The sequence below is a fragment of the Schistocerca piceifrons genome, chromosome 3 (genome assembly GCF_021461385.2).
Source record: "Schistocerca piceifrons isolate TAMUIC-IGC-003096 chromosome 3, iqSchPice1.1, whole genome shotgun sequence".
NCBI classification, from domain to species: Eukaryota; Metazoa; Arthropoda; class Insecta; order Orthoptera; family Acrididae; genus Schistocerca; species Schistocerca piceifrons.
Window position 1 is genome coordinate 832,893,565 of NC_060140.1, and position 15,935 is coordinate 832,909,499.

Below are 15,935 nucleotides of genomic sequence, written 5' to 3' on the forward strand. Positions count from 1 at the left end.
AAATTAAATTATGTGATACTTACAAGAAGCATGGTAACGAGCATCTGTTTGCCCTCCTGGATGGAAGCAGAAAACTCCACACATTCTGATATGGCGACATGCCAGCGATATGAAAACGTACTCGGAGAATGGTGGAGATGTGGCGAGGATACCACGTCACTTGGCGATGGTCGTTGGCCCCTACAGTAAATAAACACCTCACCTGGTGGCTGGATCGACATTTGTACCAGCTTTGGCGCTATATAAACTAAACGTGAAAGAGTACAAAGATTATTGGCATGGCTCCTGCTCAAGGATGACATGCAAAATATTGAAGCGTTCCAGCTTCACCCGAAGCAAGCATGCAGAGAATCTGCGACATCTTCTGCAGGTCGCCTGTGATGACCTCTGCTGGTGGTCGACGAGGTGCCGCCTGAAATTTAATACCACCAGGGGTCAAGGGCTCTTTTCAAACGAGCGGAAAGTACTTGCGGGTGACCCTGAACAAGCGTTTAACTTGGCATCCTCACAACAGGGACTTCAGGAACAAGGGGTTGCGCACCTTCACACCTTGTACCCACTCCTCCATCCGGCGTCAACGCTGTCCTCTTACTATGGCGTCATGTTGTATCTGGCACAGACCCGTCCGATCCTGGAATACGCCATGTCGTGTGGGCAACTCCACTCCGACGTATATCCGACGTCTCTAGACGGTGCAAAGTCGGTTTTGGCTCCTCTCCACCAGTCAGCTTCATGCAGACACCAGAATCTCAAACCCGCGGGCCTGTTTCTATCAGGAAAAGGCTCAGCAGCTAAGGACGTCCACATCGGCCACTTGTGTCATCAGGTTCGTCTCCGGGTGACCTCGCGATAGCTGGACATGCTGCGAGTGTAAGCTGTACCTGTGGCATCAGCTGATCGCTACAGGGAAGGCACTAACCACAGATGACAATCCAGAACTTTAGGATGCAAATCACCATCGCAAGACCCGAACCTGTAGGAACATCACCAGACTGCTTGGCCTGCGCTACGTCCAGCACGATAGAGCTCGTTCCTCACTGAGTGCGAGTGTGGACCAAGAAGGTGGTATCTCGCCACTGAAGCCGTCGCTATGCTGACTCTGAAAACAATTGTTACCTCGCTTTTGTGAACTTGGAATTTTATCTGGGACTCTGTTTGAATGGGTGTTTCTATGTAAGGCAATTCTGTCTTTGTTAATCGGTACACATTTGGGCGCAGGTCACTTGCACTTGGCCCTCTATTGCGATAACGGCTGCAGACTTAGCATCAGTCTTAGTTTCATACGGCGTGTGGTTAGTGCCAGTGAGCAGTCAAGCTTGTGTCAGTTCATGACACAAAAATCCAATGTACAGTATTGAAACTGATACAAATAGGCAATTTCGACTTCTGTTTAAGAGAACCAGATTTTATACGCACTAGTGTCTGCTGCGGGCAATGGTGCTGTCCTATGGGCCCTTAGCCATTAGGTTGTAGAGCCACCTTTAGCAGAAAAACGAAACGGGGCGTACTTTAGGCGCCTTCTCTACTGCATTGCTGGCTTTTCTGAGAATATGCCTTGATCTGGAAATAAAGTGCTGTGTCTCCGCTAACTTTGGCAATTAAAGTCGAGAATATAAGATATTTGGAACTGGGGCCATACAAGGTAAGAAATGCAATGTAGGTTCTGATGACTATGGGAGAATTAAGGGGCAGTTTTGGCAAAGGAAGTAAGACTCGCATATGTATTTCTGACATTATTAGGAGAGGTTAGGATCGAGGTTCCTTACGTCGGTGGGGATCTAATCCACTGCCTGACTGACCTTAGTCGGCATGTAATGCATAGGTGCAAAATCAAAATTCCGATAGCTGATAATCGCTCTTGTAGCCAAGAAGCAGAAATACGTGGAAGAGACCTGAAGACACCGGAAGATTTCAGGTGGCTTACATAAAGGTATGACACGACTATTTAGTTATATTTGAAACACAAAATTCTTCCAGGGGTTTGTGTGTACTCGGACCAAGATCCGTCGTTTATGAAGTGCAGATTTAACCTGAAGAAATGGCAGATAGGTAAAAAATTGTGCAGATGGAACCTGGATAAACTGAGAAAACCAGGAGTTATTGAGAGTTTCAAAGAGAGCATTGGACAACGATTAACTGAGAAATGGCAAAAAAAAACAAAAAAAAACATACAGTATAGGATGAATGGGTAACTTTTATAGATAAAACAGAGAAGTGAATAGACGAAGAGACAATGGCCAGCAGAAATCCTTGGATAACAAGAGACACTGAATTTATTTGACTAAAGAAGAAAATATATATATATGGATTAAACTGAAGCAGACAAAAAGGAATACAGACGACTAGAATGTGATATTGATAGAAAGCGTAAATTGCGAAAGCGTGAGTGGCTTGAGTAGAAATGCAATGCTATGTAAACACGTTTGATTATGAGAAGGATAGAAACCTCTACCAGAAAATTTTAGAACAGTTGTAGAGGAGGGAATCACTATGAACATCAAGACCTCACAATTCAGGCAACTGTTAAGCAAAACAGGAAAGCTAAAACTTGGTAAAAATATGTAGAAGGATTATACTAAAGAAAGGACAACTACAGTCGCAGTATCTTTCAACTTCTGACTGTTTATGCATTTGTTTTATGTTTATGACTACGTAGATGGGTTCTTGGCGTATTGTATCGGAGTGATATAACCTATATTTCTAAACATCTGACACTGTATAACCTATTTTATGGAATAATGGTAAACTAACATGTTTACATTTCTTTTAAACTTCAGTTTTCTTATGCTCGTTGTTTTATACCTTTGACCACCTCGATGGGTCACTGAGACTGAGTGCCGTAGTGACGTAACTGAAATTTTTTCATTCTTTAGGTGTCCTGTATCCTACTTTACTTGTTATATTGTTGATTACTTGGTCAACGTCACGTAGGGGATGTGACAAATGATACGACAGTCGTCTTACTTGCACACCAGTATTTTGTAACAACTAGTCGCTGCCGCAACTTTTAAATCGTCACCTGGGAAACGTGCACATAGATACCTCCACGGTGCTTCGGTGGTAAACAACGCCGTTGGTCAGGCAGTATTTCCTGTGCCACTACGATCTCTGAGCAATACGCAATACCTGGCATGCATTTCTACGGGGAAAGGCTGCTAGTAGGTATTTGACATCCAATCGCTGTCGCAGGTCTGAAATCCTCTTCTACTGGATGGCGCATATCGATATGACCACGCCGTCTCCGTGGGAACCATCAGCGTCACCTAAGAACCATCTTCGTTGGCATACAATCTACGAGTTTGCGATGAATACCCACAACCGTTTGTTATTGGTTATCTCATTTTTATATATATGTTTACCACAGACTGATGAAATGCTGTTTACAGCAGTTACTTTACATAATGTAAGGCACCTGTTTCTTCATTTGTTATTAGTTTCGTGTAATCTCTCTGTATATACCTGATGTAACAACTCCTTTACGTCCTGTATGCCTGACCGGCTGTCGCTGATGTAATTGGTCTGCAGTTGGTGGAGGACCGCGTATTTAAACAAAAGCTGCATTCCTCTCTCTAGCATTTGACGTTTGTGGAGTTCGTAACGTTTGCTCCTTCCACAACTACCGCCTACCAACACGGGTATAATTTCTTCTATTATTATCTGTTGTAAAAGATGTATTTTATATGTTGCTACTATTTGTACACTTCCCTCTTAATCCATTCTACGTTTGTATTTCAGTAAAATGTATGAAGATGATCAGCAACTGACCGAAACCGGGGACCTCAAATAAAGGGTTTCTAGCGGTCGTGACTGTTTATGTTCATTTTAGAGCACTAAAGAAACCGCTGTTCTCCACGAGAAACGTTCTCAAAAATTAATGAAAAGAAAGAAAATTGAAGACAATATTATGCAAAGGGAAGAAGAAATAAACGAAGACGACAATGGAATATGACACTGTGAGAAGAATTTGACAAAGCACTGAAAGACCTGTCGAAACAAGGCACCTGCAATATATGACATTCCCTCTGAATTATTGATATGCTCGGGGGAGCCAGCCACGAAAAGCTATTCCACGTGGTATGCAAGCTATACGGAAGAGGAGAAGCACTCTGAGAATTAAAAAAAAGTAATAATTTCATTTACAAAGAAGACCGTTTCTGAATGATATGAATATCACGACACCCTAAGTTCAGTATAGTACTGTTGCAAAATACTGACATGTTTATTTACAAAAGAATGTTAAGTCTGGTGGAAGTCGATATCATCTAGATTTACCTTGAAAGAGAGACTGAAAGTAGGCAAACCTCAGTTTATAGTACTTACAGTTATAGGAAGAGCTTTTGGCGATGTTGACTGGAATACACTCGAGCGATATGCTGTCTACAGACGTGTTGTGCACAGAAACCAGACTGCAGTTGCATGTCTCGAAGGAAATGAAAGGGGGGAAGCAGTTAAGAGAAGAGTGACATAAGGTTGTAGCCTTTCCGCGACGTTATTTTACTTATACATTAAGTAAGAGGTAAGGGAAATGGAGGAGGTAGTCGGACAAGGGATAAAAGTTCAGCGAGAAAATATAAAGACTCTGAGTTTTTGCCAGTGACAGTTTCTGTCAGAGACGGTAAAGAAATATGAAGATAATTTGAACGGAATGAAGGTGAGTTGAAAGAGATTTTAAAATTAATATCAACAAAATAAAAAAAGGAAAAGGAGTTACATCTGACGATATTGAAGAAACTGGATTAGGAAATGAGGCACTAAACAAAGCGCAAGAGTTTAGTTATTGGGAAGCAAAGTAAATGACGATGGGAGAAATTCTTCTTTCTTCCCAGTGTATCCTCCGTTACACTCCGTGCCGCGCGGGATTAGCCGAGCGGTCTCAGGCACTGCAGTCACAGACTGTGCGGCTGGTCCAGGCGGAGGTTCGAGTCCTCCCTCGGGCATGGGTGTAAGTGTTCGTCCTTAGGATAATTTAGGTTAAGTACTGTGTACGCTCAGGGACTGATAACCTTAGCAGTTAAGTCCCATAAGATTTCACATGCATTTCATTTCGTTACACTCAGTATCTTGGAACTTATTTCGTTCCACTTTTCCTCCACGTTCTCTCTTGCTTCCAGGGTTTCTAGGGCCTCGAGACGCTTTTTGTTTGTGTAACATATTGTTCATTAATTGCACTTTCTGGCAGTTTCCCTACATTTAAAGAAGGTTCTAGTGTCTCCTTTTTCTTGTGGCTTTCATTTAGCAGTGTATTCGCTTTTATTTGTATTATCTTTTTCTAATTACTATCCTTAAGAATCCTCAAAGTAACGGTTTAAAAAAATATTAATTAATGAAAGAACTTAATAAAACAAGCTTTGAAAGTTTGACGAAAATTAATTACAGTGTGAATAAACTAGTGTGTAATCGACACATCGAAAAAAAAATAGCACAAATTAACTATGAAGCTGCTGAGACTCTTTTAGGAACTAGTGGTTGCTCAGTGAGATGTTGATGGAGATGATGGTGGAAAATAACAAAAGAGACAGAAGAAGAAGCAAATGGATCTGGGAAGTTTTCATGTTGATTGTAATGAAAGTGAAATGAAGGTCAACAAGGCCTGTCAGTAGGAGAATAAATGGTAGAGGGTTCAAAGGAATACGAGTTTCCAAAAGATGAGAAAATTTCGAGCCAGGCACCAAAAAGGGAGCTGCGTGACAGACATAATAAATCATAGCTCAAGGCCAGAGAAGTCCGTTGCAGTCTTTATCCAACAACTCTCAGGATAATTTATTAACTGATAAAATTACCTGTGTAAATTCAGTAATACCTTTTGCCACTTTACGCCTTTTGAAGATGGCTTACATCGTAATCAATTAAAAATTCGGAGTAGAAGATAATCGACAAGAGTTGGATTAAGAAGTGTGCTAAGAATACGAATATTGTGAAAAAGTATTATTAACTTGAAACCAGTCAGGTGTACTGTCTAGGCGAAATATATAACACATATAAATTATATCACGTTTTGTGCCTTTTTCATGTCATGTTAGACACGGGACTCGCATTCGGGAGGACGACGGTTTAATCCCGCGTCCGGCCATTCTGATTTAGGTTTTCCGTGATTTCCTTAAATCTCTCCAGGCAAATGCCGAGACGGTTCCTTTCAAAGGGCACGGCCGACTTCCTTCCCTAATCCGATGAGACCGATGACCTCGCTGTCTGGTCTCCTTCCCCCACAACAACCAACAACCAACCAACCAGTATGGGACTTAACATCTGAGGTCATCAGTCCCCTAGACTTAGAACTACTTAAGCCTAACTAACCTACGGACATCACACACATCCATGCCCGAGGCAGGATTCGAACCTGCGACCGCAGCAACAGCGCGGTTCCGGACTGAATCGCCTCGAACCGTTCGGCCACTCCGGCCGGCTCCTGTCAGCACCGTTAATGAAGAGTTACTGAACTAAATATAAATGAAATGATACATAGTTATGGTATATTTGCATGTGCACAACAACTTTGAGTATATTTGCTTTTATTTGTAGTGTCCTCTTCTAATTATTATGCTAAATTATCTTTAAAATGACGCTGTAAAAATTACTAAATGCCGATATTACGGAGCTGTACTTTTGGGTTAGGTGGTTCTTTTTTAAAGATACTCTCCGCCTTAACAGTATTACCTCAATCTTGTTTTGGAAAGAAAATATATTTTATGGGGTAAATGATATAAGTAAATAGAAAATCACATTAAATCCGTAATATATTTATAATTTCTTAGGAAGAGACCAGTGTGGGGTTGTCATTTGGTTTGGAAACTAGGAGCGGTTTGTCCTGTTGCATTCGATTTTCAGGAAATTAGTCCATTTACATTTCATATTTACAGAAAACATATGAATGAATAATTTGTAACGTCCCCTTTGAAAAATTTATACATGACTGTGCTTAAACTGACACACAATATTTTTAGCGCAACGCAATCTGACTTTCAGAAATCCCTACAAAAGAATGCAATATAGCGAGCGCCACTACTGCCAGCTAAATAAAATATTCAAACTACTGAAGGCACTAACTACTGATAGGCACAGTTAGCAAAAGAAAGATTTTGATAGAGAACAAACAATGTATTTACCTTAATAGTCATAATGCATATAGCAGTTCATGACATCCATTCTTACAAATGTACTGTTTCTGATGGACACACGTCCAGATCATCCGCTCTCAAAAATCCGCCATCTCACTTCCCCACATCCACCACTGCTGGCGGCTCACCTCCAACTGCGCAACGCTACGCGCTGTTAACATCCAGCTGTCCAACACTACAATAGCCAACAACAATGCAAACCAGCCACAGACTGCACACACACAGCCAGTGATTTTCATACAGAGCGCTACGTGGCGTTACCAATATGAAAACCTAAACAGCCTACTTACACATTCTGTAAAACTGTTCTCTGAGATTATAAAAAACGGCTCAAAGTAAGAAATCAAATCCCATAAGTCTGTCCGAAATGTTCTGGAATACGCAGAAAAACATTACCAGTACTTTTATTATTGCTCGTTACTAAACTGAATGTAATACAAATTCATTCTGCTCTTCTGTTTCTAAATGTGCTGAAAGAATATCATAGAGGAAATATGTACTCTGCGAAGTACAGACAATCTGTCGGACAGGATTTCGTCAAAAGGAGTTTCACGAGCTACTGGTCTGTTCTTGAGGGTCAGTACAGACGGAAAGTTTCGAAAACGGTATGAATAGGCCTATAAAGATGGTTCAAATGGCTCTGAGCACTATGGGACTCAACTGCTGAGGTCATTAGTCCCCTAGAACTTAGAACTAGTTAAACCTAAGTAACCTAAAGACATCACAAACATCCATGCCCGAGGCAGGATTCGAACCTGCGACCGTAGCGGTCTTGCGGTTCCAGACTGCAGCGCCTTTAACCGCACGGCCACTTCGGCCGGCTATCCTATAAAGACGAAGGGAGGAATACGAATAGTTATCTCGCACGTGAAGCCAGAAAAGAATCCGTTTTCTCTCCTGTTGGCCTCTAGCAAATGGATCTGAAAAGGAAACGTGGGGGAAAGGCGGGGGCGAGGGTTTGCGTTAACAGGAAGTATAAACTTGTGGGACGCAGGTGGCGGCGTATAGAATTGCCAGGCGAGCGGCACAAGTGTGTGACTTGCAGAAGCACCACGAGTGCCGAGTACTGGTCACCGGCCGCCTGTGCAGAGGCCAGTGCGTATTGGTTCCTGGGGGACTTCAGCCATCGCACACACCTCACGCGGTCTATTCATCCACCTATCTTCAAAGGAGTTCACCAGAAATTTGACGTACATTTCCGCCAGTTAGCTTCCTCGTTTACACGTAGGCTGTCCACCGGAACCCTCCCGGTGCTTCAGAGTAGATACGGAACTAGTGTCTCCACGGCTTACACTGTAGCTCACTTTTCACCCAACGCGTGTCAAGAAAAACGTGTAGTGATCGGAATATTAATATGTCGTTGCTATATCTGTCACATTTTGAGCCAACTTTACATGTTGGCGTCAAGTAATGAAACCATTACAATCCAGCACACAATTCCTCCCGCAGTGGTGTAAAATACAGAATAATTCCAGGGACTGACGTATTACATACTGCTGTTACATTATACACACATCAAAAAAGTTTTGCATCACTGCGGTTCCCAGACCTCCTGAAGATAAACATTGACTGTGGATATTGTATCACGGACACAGTCCCTTTGACTGTTCAGAGATGTCACTAAACCCTCCCAAAGATGTAAACAACCATGCATGAGCAGCGCCTATTAGACGGAGGGGTCCGACAGCCGATCAGTTCCAGTCATTCCGCTATGAAGAGGTACACGTCTCGTGTTGTCTGTAATTCAACCATACCTAGACGGTCAATACCACGGTTCTATCGCGTCCGCATTGCTACTTTCTGCCAGAAAGGGCTCTCTACAAGGGAACTGTCCAGGCGTCTCGGAGTGAACCAAAGCGATGTTGTTCGTACATGGAGGAGATACAGAGAGAGAGGAACTGTCAATGACATGCCTCTCCCAGACCGCCCAAGGGCTGCTAGTGCAGTGGACGCTGGAATGTGACAGAACAGATAGTTAGCGTTTCTGGACACTACTGAGACTGATAAATTACCTTTCGAAACAGTCGTGCTTATCTATGGATAAAGATTTTCAATAAATGTTTCTCTTGTAAGATGCATTACTTTCAGTTTATATTCAGAGCCCTTCTACAAGGAAAGCAGTCTCTACAAATATGGGTATGGCAGATTCAGAAACGGCCCTAATATTTTTACCTCTTTTATTGTATTTTTAAAATCAAACAATATACAGTACAATATATGGTCGCATATGTTTTCAGTGTACCTTTTCTGTCTCTTCTGTGGTCACTTGCCTAATTGTTGTTCTGTGATTGCCTAATTGTTGTTCTGTGACCCTCACCCCCATCCAAGAAGGGAAATTTGGGAACCGACTGTTTCAGTCTGATTTTGAAACGATTTTTCTACTAAGTTTTCATGTATCAGTGTGTGAACACATGACACTTGAAGAGAGATTAGGGTGCGAACTGAAGTATACGTTGTCATTTTTGCCATATTCCGTTTGTGAATGGAACAAGAAAGGAAGGGCACCAATAATATCTAGAGGTACACTTTGCAGTGTATCCTACAGTAGCTGTCGTTCCTTAGTAGTTGCCTCTCGTTGTAACTAACGCGTGCTGAAGTTCATATGAGACTCTGAGTAATACTTCTAGTAATCCGATGACTGTTCTACCTATTCACTACCTTCCTAACGCTTTGGTAGCTCTATAGCATAACAGTTTCATTTCTATAAAAAATTAGATAAAAGGGTAGTGCTAATGCCCGGACAAGTATGAGCCCGTCATTTTAATATGCCCTTGTAAATTTCAACTTACATCGGGCTACAGGAATACTACAAAAAATCAAATCGAATGTAGTTACTTCTGTCCTTCCATCTTAATAGAAAAAGCGAATGAAAAGGGAGGAACTAGCCTAGCGCAAGCAGGGTATCTCCGAATCGAAGTGTAAGTCAACTTACAGCAGCAGGACAACAAAGTGTTTACTCCTATTGTTCCCCCACGAAATGGATAAAATGAGCACAAGACGTGGAGCTGAAACTTCTTGAAGCGCAACTTAAGTTTGCGTAAAGAGCTGTTTTCGCTTTTCGTGACTTTAATACGCCTGCCACGTAAAGAAGACAATACCGTCTTGGTAACTAAATGGGCCCGAGACACGAAATTTTTTTAATAAATGGCAACAGACGTCTGCAGTTTAATTCCTTTTGCCACAACAACATCACAAAAAGTTTTATGGCCAACCACTATTACGAAATTGTCTAAGATAAGAATTATTACACGGTAACAAATAATAGCTACCCGAAATTTTAGATAAACACTCTGTGAAAGGACAGAATACGAACTTTCTACACAGGAGATAAAAAATCGATGGCGCTTGCGGTGGAACGGAAGAAGGTAGGTTAAAGGCTCAACGTAGTCCACATAAGAGTAAGTTGAATGATTCATTGCTTGTTTTAATTTATATTTGATCTGTATCCAACCATTTTCTCTGCACACATGTGCGTGAAATATTCACTGAAAATAATACATTTCAATTAACAGATCGTATAATATCAAAGAACCTTTAAATTGATGTGTTACGATAGTATGAGAATAATTATGGTTAAGACATCCTGCCATAACATAAGCACTACAGTGACATTATTCTAAAGTGAAGCACTCATTGCCATCCCAGTTTTTATTAGGTATGTCTTTTAGATACTTATTATGAACATGCATTAAATGTATAAACTACCTTTTCCAAGATATTTTGTCCGTAGGTCATAGATCTTCTGACATGGACAATTACTATGAGTTAAGCTCTTGGTAGTCCTTCTTGTGCTCTAGTTGGTTTTGTTAAACGTAACTTATAAAGAGTACAAGATTGAAACTGCTGCATTTTAGCTCTAAATGCTTGTTAATAGACTTGAAGCTTTATAATCTTCTTTCGAAAGGAGCTTCGGGTGAGATCTGATACATTTTTAAAATTGTGTATAAGATAATTTTATATTCAAAATTATCCGTTTTAATATTGCTTCAGTTGTGAATACATCTATTTTTTAGTTGTTTGTGACACTGCGTTGTGCTTTCTCCCAAATCATGTACACGAGATTCTATTTACTGTTACAGTAAATGAAATGCTGTACTATGTTGAATGTACCTTTATTAAGAGAAATATCTCCTGTTTGACTTTAATACAGGCATAGATTCAGTGGCTATCAAACTTATTTGTAAGCTATGCCCAAAATGTTCGTCAGCTTCCCAAGAAAAGCAATTGGATCTATCAGTGCATGAAGCAATAAACTGTCTCCCCATCCATCTTTAAGTGAAAGTTAGAACGTTCTCTCATTGGTTGACGAACTAATTTTTAGGTAAATGGTACATCATTACGGAATAGTTGCATTTATGAAATGGAGGCACCTTCGTCACAAAAATTTGTATTTTCGATGTGAGTAGAGACAAGGCAAGATATCAGTCTTGGCGTTACTGAATGACCTACTCCAGCACTCACAACAAGTGATTCAAGAAAACTGCTCGTAGCACGAATCGGAATGGCCATAATGGAATTTTCGGTCAGTTTCTCGGTGGTATCTGTTGTGTCCTGCCTCGTCAAATGTGCGGCGCCTAGGAAACCTGCTTTCTGGGATCGCTAGAAAATTCAAGCAAATCTTATTAATGAAGTATATTGCAAAAGGAAATGATTACAATACTTAACTTTGCTTGCAACACATCATTATTAATTCTCAAAGGGCGACAGCCAAATAGGGAATCCCTTCAGTATTTAGCGCGGTCTCTACGGTCGCAGGTTCGAATCCTGCCTCGGGCATGGATGTGTGTGATGTCCCTAGGTTATTCTCTACGGTCGCAGGTTCGAATCCTGCCTCGGGCATGGATGTGTGTGATGTCCCTAGGTTAGTTAGGTTTAAGTAGTTCTAAGTTCTAGGGGACTTATGGCCTCAGAAGTTAAGTCCCATAGTGCTCAGAGCCAGTTTTTTCTTCAGTATTTACAATTCCAATACAAGTGAAGGAATATAGCTCCTAAGTAACTGCTATGCAAGTGCCTATTCTTGACGCCACTGTGGAAGTCGTAGAACTGGTAGTCTTCAACTGTGCCGTGCCCAGTCAGGTGCGGCGCTTATGTTCTCTTCGCCTGGAGGCCGCTGCTGTCCCGGTGTCGTCCTGGAGAGGGGTCGGTCAGCGTGCTATTGGCTGACGTCTTCTTTACAGCTCTCTCCGTTTTAACGTTCCCGACCGGCGTGGTGGCGCTTAACTGTACGCCGTAACAGTGTCTGCACCAACACCTTTCTACCCTATACTGACATTTCTATAGCGTTAGGCATATGCTTGGCGTGTTTTGCCAAAAAAGACTTTCTGTGATCGACGTGAGTTCTTCTGGCAGTCTAGTAGAATGCTGTCTTCAGACAATTACACGGAAGTTACCATACCAGATCTTCAGTAACACACACATTCTGTGTACTCTCCGTCCGTAAATCCAGGTGAGGAATGAGGTATTAAGAGTTTAAATTAAACTAACTGATAACGTAAGATTATGTATGGATAGAAATGAAAGTAAGATGTGCTTTCTCTGTAGCTAGAAGTGAAGAGATGATCGCTTCCATATGCTGCGATAGTTTCAGAACTTTCTTTTAACCGTAAATCCGAGTAGTAGAGGAAAGGTGCCTAATATGAGACACACTTTTATAAACCCATTTGAAAGACCTAAAAGTAAGTGCAATTGTATTTTTATGATGGTAATAACATCTTGCATTACTTAATTTTATCATACAATTACCGTATTTGCAATAATAAAGAATCGTTCAGAGTAGTTATTAAATCTTAACAAACAAGGCATTTCGTAGAAATGATATCAAGGTTTCCTAATATGAGACAGTAATAATATTTTGCTTTAATTATTTTATTACAGAATAATGACATATGAATATACAATTTTTACATGTTCATTCAGTTCTGTTATCCTTCACTCATTTCACACTACTTAGGTTTATATTTACGACATTCGGGGCAAACAAAAATGTCTTCTGTGACACCGCAATCTTGATGAGCCCAGCGATAATATTTCGTGCCCTGTGCCCATTTCTCCCCGTGTTTGTCTTCAGAAAAGCGCCCAGTACAGAAAAGACACTCTACGTCGTCGTCATCACTGCTGTCTCAATCCCCACCGTCATCAAAGTGGACATCGGATGCCGAGTCACTAGACGATTCTTCTGCTTTAGATCTACGATTTGAAGATTTTCCACTCTTCTCCCCAAATAACTTTCTGGCTGCTTTCTTAGCTTCAGCCTCTGATTTCGTCTGTTTGGATTCTTGCTTCACATAAAGAGTTGAAGTTAGCAACGCAGCAAAGCACGAACGCGATGTTTGACCTATGTGACTATCTCCAGGTGGTTTTGCGATGAGTGGGGGAAGTTATAAATATTGTTATCTCATGATAGTATTGCGTAAATTACATATAACAAACAGTGAGAGAACGAGTTCCCCCAATATGCGTTAGGTATCGTAATATGTGACACTGTGGCATATTTGGATCCCCATACTATCGGATATTAGGAATTTCGCCATCTTACACAAAAAATCACGCACTTGCTAACAACGTTCGTTGGAAAATGAACCTAATTGTCAATAATTATACGTAATACCCTCACAAATAACAACAATAAAAGAATACAGTAATATCCACTCATCTTTAAGCTGAAATACTGTCTTAACACCGTTGTCGCAAAAACTTCAATCCCAAGAAATTTTGTATCAACCTCTACGTACTGTGTCCGGCTCAACTATGGCATCCTACTCGCTGCGTCGTCGTCTAGCACGCAATAGACGTATTTAAGAAACTCTCCACCAGAGTGCAACCACTAACATGAGCACAGTTGGGGGTGTCTCATATTAGGGAACTATCGCATAATAGGCACCTTTCCTCTACGGTCTGAGAGATATTACTAAACACAATGACGTGCAGAATTAAGGGCAAGAGTCACTTTCGCATGAAGTATCACTGCCAAATAGCAAAGCATCGATGAAACTTGGGTCATACACAGAAATAACTGCTACAGTATTGTACATACGGTAATCGAAAGAAAAATACAATGATACGAACAGACACTGAAGTAACTGATACGATGGTCGCTTGGAAATAACAAAAGGTGGGAAGTGCTACAGAACAGCTTGTGTGGTGACTACGGGCCGCAGTGCATATTCTCCAACGTGCTTCCGTGCTGGCCATAAAGACGATAGGAAGTTCCTGTGGTGGAACGTTCCTTTCGTCCACCACTGTGGTTGACAAGTGTTGGAGGTCGTTGGTGCATGTGGAAGTGCCGCAGTAGTCTCCCCAACGCATTCCACGCGTGTTCGATGGCTTTTAAGTCGGGGGAGCGGACAGAACATCCGACAAGAGCACGCTGCTCCTATTCTCGTCCCTATGCACCTCACATCATCGCAAAGGATTCCGTCGATGTGCGGGTTTCAGCAGAACACTCACACCACCCGCATGCAGTCGCCGTGCTACACGGAATCCTGAGATTGTGTACCTCGCGTTTATTTTACAAAAATTATATCCGCTTGTAACGTAACATCACAATACCTTCTTACACCAGTAGGAGTGGAGTTTTCAGCTATTCTACATAAAATCTATGTATGAATCAAGTTGTGTCCCCTTCTTTTTTATTCCCAGTGGCATTTGCAAAAGAGCGCTTTCTCTTGGATATCGGCTTTTCTGTTAATGCTGATATATAACTGCATGTTTCCCCTCAACTAAAACGTTGTAATGATACTTGAATTACGTAACCATTACGGCACCTCACCTTAATCTCTCGATACCAGCAATATTCTACTGTGTTTCTGTAAAGTAATTAACGTATTTCTGAGACAACATTCACATTTGATTTCATTAATGTAGAGGTACTTTGATACATCGATATGTTTATATTGCAATGATATTATTCTTATGCGAATTCTCTCTTTTGTCACTATGATCTTTGACATATTTGTAACTCTGATTTTTGGGAGTGTAAGCGGTGATTAGAAAGTCAAGTCTTGGACGTCATGTTGAAAAGACGCATATTGTAGTCAGTTTACTGTAACAGTGAGGAAGATATTTTCAAGTACGTTTTATATTGAGTAGTGATGTTTTGTGACTTACGTGATATTGCAACAAAAGTAATAAAAAAGAAGTGTAACTTAAATTCGGAGTGCTGATTACTTTTTTACATCACCATTGTGCTAACTTTCGAAGGTTTAATCTTCAAGAATGGTTTATGAAACACATCTATAAAACTTTTGAATATAGCATAATAACACCTAGTCCTCTTTGCATCGGAGCTTGGAATCATCTCTACCTAGATTTTCGACGACTGAGCCATTAGATTACGACGAGACCAGCGTGGGAAACACCAAAAGATGAGTGCCTAGTTTATCCATTATTTCTTGAAATGACTTTGTTAACTGTGCTCTAATGACACCATTCACATAATATAACTTTCTTGTTGCCCGAAAATGCAGTATTTAGCAGCGTGAGCAACACCACAATCATAATTAATTTTTGACCTTTGTTGTGGTAGGCTTGTTAGAACGTCTCAGTGGAATAATTAAGGCCCTCGTTTCTGAAATGTAATACATATTCACTTCATAAAACAGTATCTTATTCCCAAATTGTTACTTCTTTGTTATGTATAATGAAACTGTGAGTTAAATGGGAATGTGTCTATTCGAAAATTTTCGTGGTGTATGAACTGTAAATGTGCTGTGAACTTCCATTCAACTACAACTTATTCATCGGAATTTAGGATTTAATGTTTTCTAACAAATAACTGCTGGGTACCTCGAATATCGCTGCCACTTTTCAGTTATCTGTCGT

At 40.9% G+C, this 15,935-nt stretch overlaps 1 non-coding gene across 1 annotated transcript; it reads left to right on the top strand.

Annotated features, from left to right (window-relative positions):
- Positions 1 to 226: 226 nt before the first annotated feature.
- LOC124791132 lies at positions 227 to 330 on the top strand. The gene has a single exon (XR_007016554.1). It is a non-coding gene; the product is annotated as a U6 spliceosomal RNA (small nuclear RNA).
- The last annotated feature ends 15,605 nt before the right edge of the window (positions 331 to 15,935 follow it).